The sequence below is a fragment of the Palaemon carinicauda genome, chromosome 7, assembly GCF_036898095.1.
Source record: "Palaemon carinicauda isolate YSFRI2023 chromosome 7, ASM3689809v2, whole genome shotgun sequence".
Classification (NCBI taxonomy): Eukaryota; Metazoa; Arthropoda; class Malacostraca; order Decapoda; family Palaemonidae; genus Palaemon; species Palaemon carinicauda.
In genome coordinates, this window is record NC_090731.1 from 47,167,020 (window position 1) to 47,179,519 (window position 12,500).

The window sequence follows — 12,500 nt, forward strand, 5'->3', positions numbered from 1 at the left end:
CAAGTCACCCTCGCCTTCCTCTAAATGTTGAAGAAGCACCGAATTTTCTCCAGAAAAAAACACCTGTTTCCAAGCAGGCATCAGTGACCAGAGATATACCAACAAAGCCTGAATCTAAATCTGGATTGTTTCGCCCGCCATAACCCACATTGTCCAGGAGGAAAAAACACTACCTGGACCACAATTGCTCCGATTGCATGACCGTGTTGCTAAATGAAGCCACTGCCAGTGTATTAAACACCCAGACTCCTGTTGATCAAGCTCTCATAAGTGACGCAGAATTACCTCTTCCCAAGTTTAAACTTCTGGTACATGACTACATCACTTACTATGCTGCTGTTGTCGCCATGGCAACAGTAGAACCCATACGATGCTATCGTTGTCATTTGTACGGCCATCACCACTACGACTGTTGAGCCCCAAAATTTTTGGGGTTGGCAGTCAACGCCATGAAACCCAGAATCCCTCTCCTTAATTCCCCTGGTTATGTAACCCCTTTCCAAAATCCTGATACTTTCCTTAGCCCCAAAATCCTCTAGTCCTCCTCCCAAAATCCCCCTTTCAACCCATGAGCAGAGATAAGAACTACTCCTTTTCTCTCGTACTTGAATAATTCTCTCCTTTCTCAGTCTCTTCTACTTAGTGTTACTCGCTGCTATACCAGTATTATCTACTACTAAAACCTTTTGCTTCGGCTTTTAATTCGACCTGGTTTGAGAACTCAGGGGTAAGCCAAAACCACCAAAGCTCTTGAGCTGAGGCAATCATGCTGCTCTACAATCAGCAGACAATAAAAAAAAATTACAATAACTTGGGGCCGGGGCATCTTGTCAATGGAGCCCTGTCCGGACAAAAATCCGGACTCTTCATCTACGAGCAGCAAGTCTGCAATCTACAAGAACAACAACCACGTAAACAATTTACAAGAGCCCAAGCTTTGCTGTATGGGCTAGACAATCTTGCAACAACAACAACACGTAAGAAAGCTAGTTAATTCCAGTCTGTCTTTCTCTATTCCTTTCAGAAAAGAGAAAAAATACTTCTGTGTGTTTCTTCTTCACCGATGAGATATCAGACACGGAATTCCTTTGACAAAGGCAAAGAGAAATAAATGATAATGTCCATTTTATAAAGCCTCTCCATCACTACGTTTTTTTTTTATTTTCGACTACTTCCCACCCTATCCAGGAACAGGGAGCAAACTGGTTCCACTGAAGCCCACGTCATCTAATATGCGCTTGGCGAAATATTATCCATTCTCTAGACAGTGATATTCTGGTCACCAAAACATGACCGTGCGTGGAATGCATAAAAATGGACTTACGAAAAACACAAAATGATATCGGGGATATCTGTTGTTTATTCCAGTTCTGATGGCATTTTATCTTTGAAAAAGAAACTAAATTGAGCTTGTAAAGCCCTTAATTCTGTTTCAAATGGTTTAGTTCCTGTAAAAAAAAAAAAAATATTTCCGGCATTTGTCACATAGCACAAACACACCAGGATTATGATTATATACCTTATTAAATGTTCATATTTCCAGATTCCTTTCTGGTTCGAAGGAGTGGCATCATGCCAGATATCTATGCATCTCTAATCCAAGCCATGAAAAGGTAATGTCATTAGTAGAATTACGTGGGACTGGCTCATCTTGATAAGATTAAGTTATGGATTTATATGATTGACCATCATCTAGATTCTAGTTGATATTGATATCTTTATTGGCCTTTGTTAATCAGATCGTTTGAATATTCATAAGCATGTCAAAGGAGGTGCAGGTGTTGAAAGAGCTTCCTGTGAATCAATGATTTAATCAGTGAATCAGTGAATTATTGAATCATTCCAAATAATACTATAAGGAAATCAGTCATCAATGGCATTTCAACCATCCAGAATTCCAGACACAAAAAGAAGGAAAGCAGCTAGGAGAAATACCGCTAGTTTGTTAGTTATATAGTCAGTAAGTAAAAAAGTTAGTTAGTTAGTGAGTGAGTGAGTGAGTTAGTGAGTGAGTGAGTGAGTGAGTGAGTGATTTAGTTATTTAGTAAGTTAGTTTGCTAGCTAGTTAGTTGTTTAGGTAGTTAGTTATTGAGCTAGTTAGTTAGTTGGTTAGTTAGTTAGTTAGTCAGTTAGTTATTGACAATAATTGTTACTATTATACCAACCGTGTGTCACACAATTATACATAATTATTTTGTATATATTATGGTTGTATCTGCGCTCTTCCCTCGCACTAAAAAGAACCTGAATGATCATGTCTCCGTTTTGCTCAGTAACATTATCTGTCTCTCGAACAGGTCATGTCCTATTGCCTTGAGGTTTTGTATATAAAGAAGAGTGTCCCTTAATAAATAACTCAGTCGTTTCCAATCTGCCTTTGAGTTCACAACTCCCCTCTCGGCCCGTCACATAGGTGACCCCGGAAGTCAACTCGCTCCCACCGCCTTCCACCCCCACCCCCTCGCCCCTTCATCGTTGGTACTATGGCGGACTCAACGGCAGTTGGTGCTGCGGCCGCTCCATTCAAACTTTCATCGTTTGCCAGCGGAGAGGCGTTTGCTTGGTTTCAGCGCGCAGAAGTCCAGTTTCGTATCAGGGGCGTGACTCGCTCAACCACCAAAGCAGATTATGTTCTCGCGGCGATACCCGAGGACACCTTCCCAGAAATATTCGACTGGCTTTGTGAACAAGGAGACACCCCAATAGCGTATGACGACCTCAAATCATACCTTCTGCAGCAGTACTCACCGTCGCCAGACGCCCGTATAGCAAAGCTTTTTAAGCTCTCGCAACAACCGTTGGGGGCCAAAGAGCTTCGCTTGCCCTCAGGGAAAAGACCAGTATCGCTCGCCTTCAACCTGCCGCAGACGGCTCTCCTCGTGAGGTGAACCTACTCCGTGCCCTTTGGATACTCCGTTTACCTGAACCTGTGCGCGCTGCCATACCCGATGTCGATAGTTTACCCATAAAGGACTTGATGACCAAAGCCGACGCCCTTATGGACAGCCACTTCAAAACCTCCATCAACGCCTCCACCCCTGACACGGGTGCTTGTCGTTCTCTTTTGCCAAGGAAACTCTTCAAGGCACAACGTAGTCTATCTACATCTGCCGACGTCCGCTTGGTAGCCTCCAACGGATCTGCGATACCCACCTACGGTTACGAGAACCTCACATTACCGTTCAGAAACGGTAAATTCAATTGGAAGTTTCTCGTTGCTTACGTCACAATGCCAATCCTCGGTGCGGATTTCCTCTCTCATTTCCACCTTCTGGTCAATGTCGCCCACCGACGATTGGTCAACGCAGACTCGTACTTGTCGACACCTCTTCAACCAGCCCCCTCTAACCTCGCTTTCCACATCAGCGCACCCACGGATGCCTACGCCCACCTCCTCACGTCGTACCCGGAAGTTTTCCCGTCCAGAACTTCGCCAAACGCCCACGGTTCCTGCCAAGCACGGTATTTATCACCATATCAAGACGACGGGACCCCCAGTCTTCGCAAAATTCAGACGTCTAGCACCGGAATGATTGGCAGCCGCCAAACAGACGTTCGCCGAAATGGAGAAAATGGCCCTTTGCCAATAGGCCTCCAGCCCATGGTCGTCACCCTTACACATCGTTCTGAAGAAAGACGGCTCCCTCCGTCCATGCGGGGATTACAGGCGCCTTAACATGCAAACAGAACCGGATCACTACCCCCTCCAAAACATTGCCGATGTAACCTCCTACCTGCACAAAGCGAAGGTTTTCTCTACGCTCGACCTCCTGAAGGGGTATTATCAGGTTCCTATGAACACAGAAGACATCCCCAAGACCGCCATCACCACTCCGTTTGGCACATACACCTTCAATTACTTCTGTTTTGGCCTTCGTAATGCTGGGGCAACGTTTCAACGTTTCATGGATGGCATCTTAGGGGACCTCCCTTTCTGTGTATGTTATGTGAACGACATCCTTGTGTTCTCCTCCTCAAAAGAGGAACACCTCCGTCACCTGCTCATCGTGCTCGACCGCCTGCAACAAAACGGCCTTGTAGTCCGGTACGACAAGTGTACCTTTGGCGCCAACGAAGTGTCGTTCTTAGGGCACCGTATCACTCCTGAAGGAGTCCATCCCCTCCCTGAGAAGGTAGCAGCCGTTCAGAATTTCCCCACGCCCTCGACCGTCAAAGCTCTGCAGGAATTCTTGGGCATGATCAACTATTATCACCGTTTTCTGCCAGCCATTGCCGCCACTCTTGCTCCCCTCTACGCCTCCTTCAAGGGCAAGCCAAAGGACCTTAAGTGGGGTCCCCTTCAAGAAGCAGCCTTCTGCAATGCAAAGAAGGCCCTATCAACTGCTGCGGCTCTCACTTTTCCTATCCCACACGCCCCTCTCCTTCTCTCCATCGATGCCAGCGACATCGCTATTGGTGCAGTACTCGAGCAGGTGGTCAAAGGCTCGCCCCGCCCATTGGCTTTCTTCAGCAGAAAACTGTCCAAGGCAGAATCGGGTTATTCTACCTTCGATCGAGAATTGCTGGCGGTGCACTTGGCTGTCCGTCACTTTCGCCATTTCTTAGAAGGTACGCCCTTCGTCATTCGTACAGACCACATGCCTCTGGTGCACGCCTTCACTCGACAGTCTGACGCCTGGTCCGCCCGTCAACGCCGACATCTCGCCGCCGTGGCTGAATACAATTGCACCCTCCAATACGTCCCTGGGAAAATGAATCCCGTTGCCGATGTCCAGTCAAGAAACACGTTGGCTGTCGTTCAACTGGGATTGGATTACAACGCCCTGGCTGAAGCCCAACGACAGGATCCAGAGTATCAAGCTTGTAGGACATCCTGCACGTCCCTCCGTTGGGAGGATTTTCCCCTCGAAGACTCCAACACCACCCTCCTTTTTGACGTCAGTACTGGTAGACCGCGACCTTGGATTCCTGCTCCCATGCGCCGACAGGTGTTTGATTTCATCCACGGCCTTTCACATCCCTCGTGCCATTCTACTGCACAGCTGCTGAAGGCAAAGTTCATTTGGCATGGCATTTCTAAGGATGCTAAGGATTAGGTCCGTGCCTGTACTTCTTGCCAAACTTCCAAAGTACATCGACACACGGATTCAGGAGTGGGCACCTTTCCTCAACCTCAGCGTCGTTTCGTACACATTCACGTCGACGTTGTGGGCCCCCTACCCACATCACAAGGACATCGTTACCTGTTTACCGTCATCGACCGCTCCACTTGTTGGCCTGAAGCCCTTCCCATGGAAACTGCAACGTCCGCCTCATGTACATCTGCCTTACTCTCTGGATGGATTTCAAGATTCGGTATCCCTGAGCATATTACTTCTGACAGGGGAACAACTTTCACCTCTCTATTATGGACATCATTAACGAATCTCCTGGGCATCACCCTACATCAGACAACGGCCTACAACCCCGCTGCCAATGGAATGGTTGAACGTTTCCATCGCACCCTCAAAGCAGCTTTGATGTCCCGCTGCAAGGATTGCAACTGGTTTACTCAGCTTCCCTGGGTCCTCCTTGGACTAAGGACCACTCCTAAAGACGCCCTTGACGTCTCGGCAGCTGAAATGGTGTATAGCGACCCGTTGGTCGTCCCTGCCGAATTTTTTCCTTCTACGACCTCCTCTGACGATCTCCAGCGCATACGTCACGTCGTGGGAAAATTTACTCCGTTCCGCCAGACTTACAAGCCCCCAGCGAAGCATCACATACCAACGGCCTTGCACTCTGCAACTCACGTCTTCCTGCGCAACGACACCAGCAAGCCAGCACTAACGCCCCCTTACACGGGCCCTTTCCTTGTGATCCGACGCAGTCCGAAAGCATTCCTCCTAAACATTCGGGGCAAAGAAGACTGGGTCTCCATTGATCGTCTAAAACCTGCTTATCTTCTGCTAGATGACCCGCCTACAGTTCTCCTCTCTAGATCAGGGCGCCCTATTTAACATGTACAGTATGTCATTTTTAGGGGGGGAGCCATGTACCAACCGTGTGTCACACAATTGTACATAATTATTTTGTATATATTATGGTTGTATCTGCGCTCTTCCCTCGCACTAAAAAGAACCTGAATGATCATGTCTCCGTTTTGCTCAGTAACATTATCTGTCTCTCGAACAGGTCATGTCCTGTTGCCTTGAGGTTTTGTATATAAAGAAGAGTGTTCCTTAATAAATAACTGAGTCGTTTCCAATCTGCCTTTGAGTTCACAACTCCTCTCTCGGCCCGTCACACTTTTTTTATACAGTTGCAAATATACATTTCCTTTTTCATTTATTACATTCAGTAAATCAAATAGGGAGTAAAGTTCCTACATTAACTAATGAATGTCCTTTACGAACTTTAAATTGTTCATTGGCTTTAATGAACTCTAACATAAAATAGCTTGTTCATATTCTAATATTTCCTTGATTTTTGGTTAAAAATTGTTCAACTGATGACATCAATCAGGGTGAATTGAGCTCTTACTAGAGAGCTCATCGACCTGCAACAACCTTACGTCGTCAGGGTGCTGGAGTTGGTGCTGGACAACCGGCACCAGCCCCGGCACCATTACCCTCACCTCAGACACTTCCTTCCCACCATACTCAGAACCTCGCCTAACAAATATAATCCACCTCCTTAGAAAACTTAATTCCCCTGGTTATGATATTGATATCTTTATTAGTCTTTATTAATCAGATCGTCTGAATATTCATAAGCAGGTCAAAGGAGGTGCGGGTGTTGAAAGAGCTCCCTGTGAATCAGTGATTTAATCAGTGAATCAACGAGTTATTGAATCATTCCAAATAATACTATAAGGAAATCGGTCATCAATGGCATTTCAACCATCCATAATTCCAGACACAAAAAGAAGGAAAACAGATGGGAGAAATACCGCAAGTTTGTTAGTTATCTAGTCATTAAATAAGTTAGTTAGATAGTTAGTTAGTTAGTTAGTTAGTTAGTTATTTAGTTAGTAAGTCAGTTAGTGAGTGATCGAGTGAGTGATTTAGTTAGTTATTTAGTAAGTTAGTTTGTTAGCTAGTTAGTTAATTAGTTAGCTAGTTAATTAGGTAGTTACTTATTGAGTTAGTTAGTTAGTTAGGTGGTTAGTTAGTTAATCAGCTAGTTATTGACAATAATTAATACATTTATAGACAGTTGCAAACATACATTTAATTTTCCATTTATTACCTTGAGTAAATCAAATGGCAAGTAAAGCTCCTAAATTAAATAATGATTGTCCTTTACGAAGGTTTAAGTTTTCATTGGGTTTAATGAACTCTAAATGTAGACCTAACTTAAGATTAAAAAAAAAATACATTAATACTATTTAAATCAACCCCGAAGGTAATTATGAAAAGGATTTCCCGAATGTAGAAACTTACAAATCAAATTCCTAATCATATAAATTCACATATAAATTATCTTTTTAATTTATAATAAAAAAAATAATTGGAAAAAGAATTATGACAGCATTTGTAATAAGTAGATCATAATAATTGACTTCAGAATATTTCGAATATCGATCGTAGTTAAATATATATTTAAAAAAATCTCTATTTATTTGAAAAATTACTGAAGTTTTAGTTTCCTTTCACTCCATAGATGATCCTGAAATTAAGAGAGAGAGAGAGAGAGAGAGAGAGAGAGAGAGAGAGAGAGAGAGAGAGAGAGAGAGAGAGAGAGAGAGAGAGAGAGAGAGATACGATCAATGACTTCTATTTGTGAGGAATCCATCCCTGGCAATTGCCTGAAACATTTCGATTTGTTTTCTCTCAAATTGCTCAACGTAATTATTTTTTTTCTTTCTTTTTTTTGTCAGGAAATGAAAACTTTTTAATTTTCCTTTTTGACATTTCACTAAGATGACCGGTAAAAGTCAGAATGTTGTTCGAGTCCCAATCATGTTCGTTAGTTTCTTTGGTCACTGTAATCTCACCATCCCTTTGAGCAAAAGAAGGTGGGTTCGTGAGAACCCATAGGTCTATCTGCTAGGTTATCAGCAGTCATTGCCCGACCTTCCTTGGTCCTCGCTTGGGTGAGAAGGGGGGCTTGGGTGCTGATCATATGTATACATGGTCAGTCTCTAGGGCATTGTCCTGCTTGATAAGGCAATGCCACCGCCCTTTGCCTCTGCCATTCATGAGTGGCCTTTAAACATTTAAAGATCAGCAGGATTAATTTATTTACGAGGTTTGAACCCGAGAAGGATTATAAAACATTCCACTATTTCTTTCTTTTGAGTTTATTCGAGTCTCTAAAGTTTATTATGAAATTTTCAAGAAAATTAATTTCGAAAGAAGCAAAAGTAAGAAATAAATATTATTCTTAGAAATTCTGAAATGAAAACATTTCACTTTCGAATACAATCTATTTCCCTAAATGATTTTTCATGCTAAAAAAATTTCTTTGAAATAATGTTGGCCCTTGATAGAGATACCTATTCATCACAAAACCTTCAGGAAAAAGTATTTTTTGAGAGGTGAAACCTTCATGAAATAAATAAATAAAGAAAGACCTAGCAATTCTTGCCAAGGCGAAGATCTCCTGGGTTTCCTATGATGGAGAAATGCAAAATATTTACCAAAGTTTATATCCTGCAGAATTCATTTTGCTTATAGTGAAATTCCAGGCACCACCTGATTTGCGGAATTTTTAAGGAGAGAGAGAGAGAGAGAGAGAGAGAGAGAGAGAGAGAGAGAGAGAGAGAGAGAGAGAGAGAGACCCATAACAATTATATTTTGTTAGCAAGAAAGTGGGTTTTATTTTCACATCTAGTTCCTGACTTTTACCGTTATCGCCCCCAACAGTTAAACGCGTTCAACGAAAGGCCAAAATATGATGTATTCTCAGTTCTTTGCAGTCTGACAACATCTATATGTTTACTCTCTTGAAATGATATGCCACAGCGTGATCCCTTTAAGTTTATTTCCCCATATCAGAACAATAGAAAATCTCCGTAAAAGATTGACTTCCAGTGATAATTTTCATGATTCACCCTGATTGATGTCATCAGTTGTTTAGGATTTTAAAACCATAAATCAAGGAATTGTCAATATATGAACAAGCTATTTTCTGTTACGTTCAAATCATGTTCAATTTCTTACATCCTTCGCAGAATCTTTACTTAACACAGAGATTTCCCTCTATAAAATGAGATTTGGCAATTATCATCGTTGCCCAATAACTCTATTTTTTCTCAATCCTCATTAGCCCAGTCATTAAGAAAAGCCATAAAAACGTAATCATCAAATGTTTTATGAAATAAAATCTAATTTGGCGTCCTGATAAATTCATATTCTCCTCTGATTGATGATGGAAGTTTTTGGAATTTTTGTTTCAACTTTAATTGGATTCGTGGAATATGTGCCAGGTAAGTGGCCCTGGGGCTGGGGAGACTATTCACCTTGTTTACGGGTAGCTGCTCTAGAAAAATAGTCATCAGATTTCAATTGATGGTAGGAATCTATGCTTTGTGTAGGAAATAATATTTACAAATCCTCATAACTCTGTTTTATTGATTGTTTATGCTCCACTATTTGAGGATAAATGGATGTACAAATTCCCAAGATATAAATTTCATTACAATTATTGCAGTGCATTTTGCTTAATTGGCTAACTTTCAATATGGTGAGGTAAATGTAAGATGTCTCTAATTTGTGGTTTTCACTGACCTTTTCTATATTTTTTTCACTTTGGATATTAAAAGGGATTATCATTACTATTATTACAGGTCAGACTACAACCCAATGTAAGAAGAGTAGAATTATTACGAACTAATAGCAGATTGTTGAAACACCATAGTACGGAAAAGAAACAGACGTGATAAATATACTAAAAAAAGAAAGAAAGAAAAAAACGAAATTAAGATAATCAACGATGGTAAACATATTGATATGAAGAAGTAAATTAACTAAAAAAAAATATTGCACCAGGTTTGATCATCTGAAGCTTCATTGCTTCAAATATTTGATTAAAAAAGATAATTCCAAAGTTTGGTCACTACCGTATCCAAACTTTTAAAATACAGTTTAATATCAAGCCCTAAAAAAGAAAAAAAAAATCTAAGACTGTATAGTTGGTGGATGATATGTTCTCGGGTGATATTAAAGGATAATATGGTTGGAATTAAAACCACAAGAAGAATTTACAATGAGGTAAGATTAGGTTGACATCCTTTCAAAGTTGCTTGGATGTGAAAAACTGATAGGGCACAGGCTAAAACACAGATTCCTACAAAAAGCCCTTTAGATATGAAGGTCGGCCTCTACGTCTACAAATAAACCTATCGGTAAACGTAAACATCGATTGATTATTGGAAAAATATCTATTGCAATTTGATCATATAATTATATAGGAAAACTCAAAATGTTACGTAAGTTTAGCTTCACTTGAAAAATAATAATAAAAAAAAAAAAACAGCTAAAATGATTTGTACTTTGGAGAAAGTGTGCAAAGTGTGTTTCACATTAAAACATCAAGGAAAACCATCCTGCATTTTCGCCGTTTCTTTTGTAGAGTCTGTTGAGTGTCATTTCAGTAAGGAACTAATTCTGCATGTCTTTTCCAGAATCCATTGAGTGTCCTTTCAGTAGGGAACCAAGGACGTAAAATAGAATGAGGCTGTCAACAATTAGGAAGGGGAACGTCAACAATATGAATTTTTCATCAACAGAGATACACCTCTTCTCTTTCAAAATGATAAACAATTTCATTCCTTACCACCAACAGATAGATAGATAGAGAGATAGACAGATATGTGTACTACATGAGACGCTCTCTAGCCTTGTCGGTTCTGACGTCTCATTATAGCTTTGATGTCCCAGATCAGCCTGAGGAGGTCTGATCTGATTGGAGATAGTTTCCCCACGCCTGACAGGACTAACATGGCCTTGGATAAAATTTACAGAATCCCTTGGATTTTCCTCTGAAGGGAGTGAACACCCCATTCTTCCGACTAGGCATCCATGTGGATGATCTTCAATAGTCGGAGTAGTTGCATGCCCACGGTCTTCAATAGGCTTCTGGCCTTTGACCCATGTTGGAAAAGCGATTAAGGAAGGACTGATATCGGTCCTTTTAGATCTCATCGAGCGTTTGATGCGCATCTTCTCCAGACTGTTAACACGTCTTTCACCTGTGCTCTTAGCATTGGGTCTATAACTATAGTGAACTGGAAAGAGTTCAGAGCTCCTCCCTGTTAGCGTCTTGGAATCCAAACTGATTACCATAATCTCTTGACCGACCCTGCGATCTCCTTTAGCATCCCCAAGTGAAAGGAGAGCTAGTGTGACCACAGAATTCAATGGTGTTTCAACCATTGAAGCCTTTGAGCTGGTGGGAATCAAGACTTTTTGAAGCTGATTTTACATCAACAATGTTCCGGGAACCGGATCAATTCCTTGGATGCTCATGGACAAGCCACTTCGGGTGCTGCCCACACCAGCCTTTCGTCCAGGTACTTTATTACCTGGACCATTTCTAGGCTTGGTTGTTGCGCGACTATGTCCACCAATTCCGTGAGGTTACTTAGGACTGTTTTTAGTCCGACAAGTATCTTGCCGTGGACATACGTTATCCTCTGTAACATGATTCCTAGGTTGAAGGAGAGGGGGTGAGTGACTGGAAGCTGCCAATAGGCCTCTTTCAGATCTGACAAGACTGTGAAATACCCTTTTTGAAATAGTGTCCTTATGTTCAGAAGGATTAACATTTTGAACCTGCTGTTTTATTTGAACTTGTTGAGAGGTAACATGTCCAGAATGACCCTGAATTTTCTTGAGTCCTTCTTGTGAACAACAAACAGCCTTCCCTGGAATTCGATGGACTATACTCTCCTTACCACCTGTATGCTCTAGAGCTCTAAGGTGTACTCTTCCAGGACAGGGTTGAAGTGTAGGAAGAGTTGAGGAAATGATGGTGGAGGCATGTCTATTTTCCTTCTTAGTCCCATCTTGATTAGGCCTTGGATAAAACGATCGAAGGTCAGCAATCCTAAAGGAACCTCCCTCCTACCAGAAGCTTCTCTTTGCTTCACCTGATCAGAAGGTTTACATCTTCGACCGCCTGCCTGTGGCACCATGGTCATCGAAACTGTGGGAGGTTTTTGAACAGCTCGAGGAAAATTTCTAGACTTTTCCATCTTCCTTTTAGGTTGGGGACCCACATCCATGGAAGACTTTCTCTTTGAAAGGATGCCCCACTTCTGGAGAAGTTCTATGTCCTCCTTGGTGGCTTTCTTAATCACCTCTCTAAATACCTCGTTTGGAAAGAGGTCCCTACCCCAGATGTTGGAAGGTATTAGCTTCCTGGTTTAGTGTTTCACTGTTGCGGCAGCGAACACAAACTCCCTACAGGCTCTCCTAGTCTTCATAAAGGCATAAAGGTCTTTTGCTAAGGTGGCCATATGCTTTTTGGACAGGACCATGAGCATGTCTGGGGTACTTTTGTGGGCTGAACACTACTCTATGCAGTTCTGTAGGGGTAGAGAGGCTGCAAGT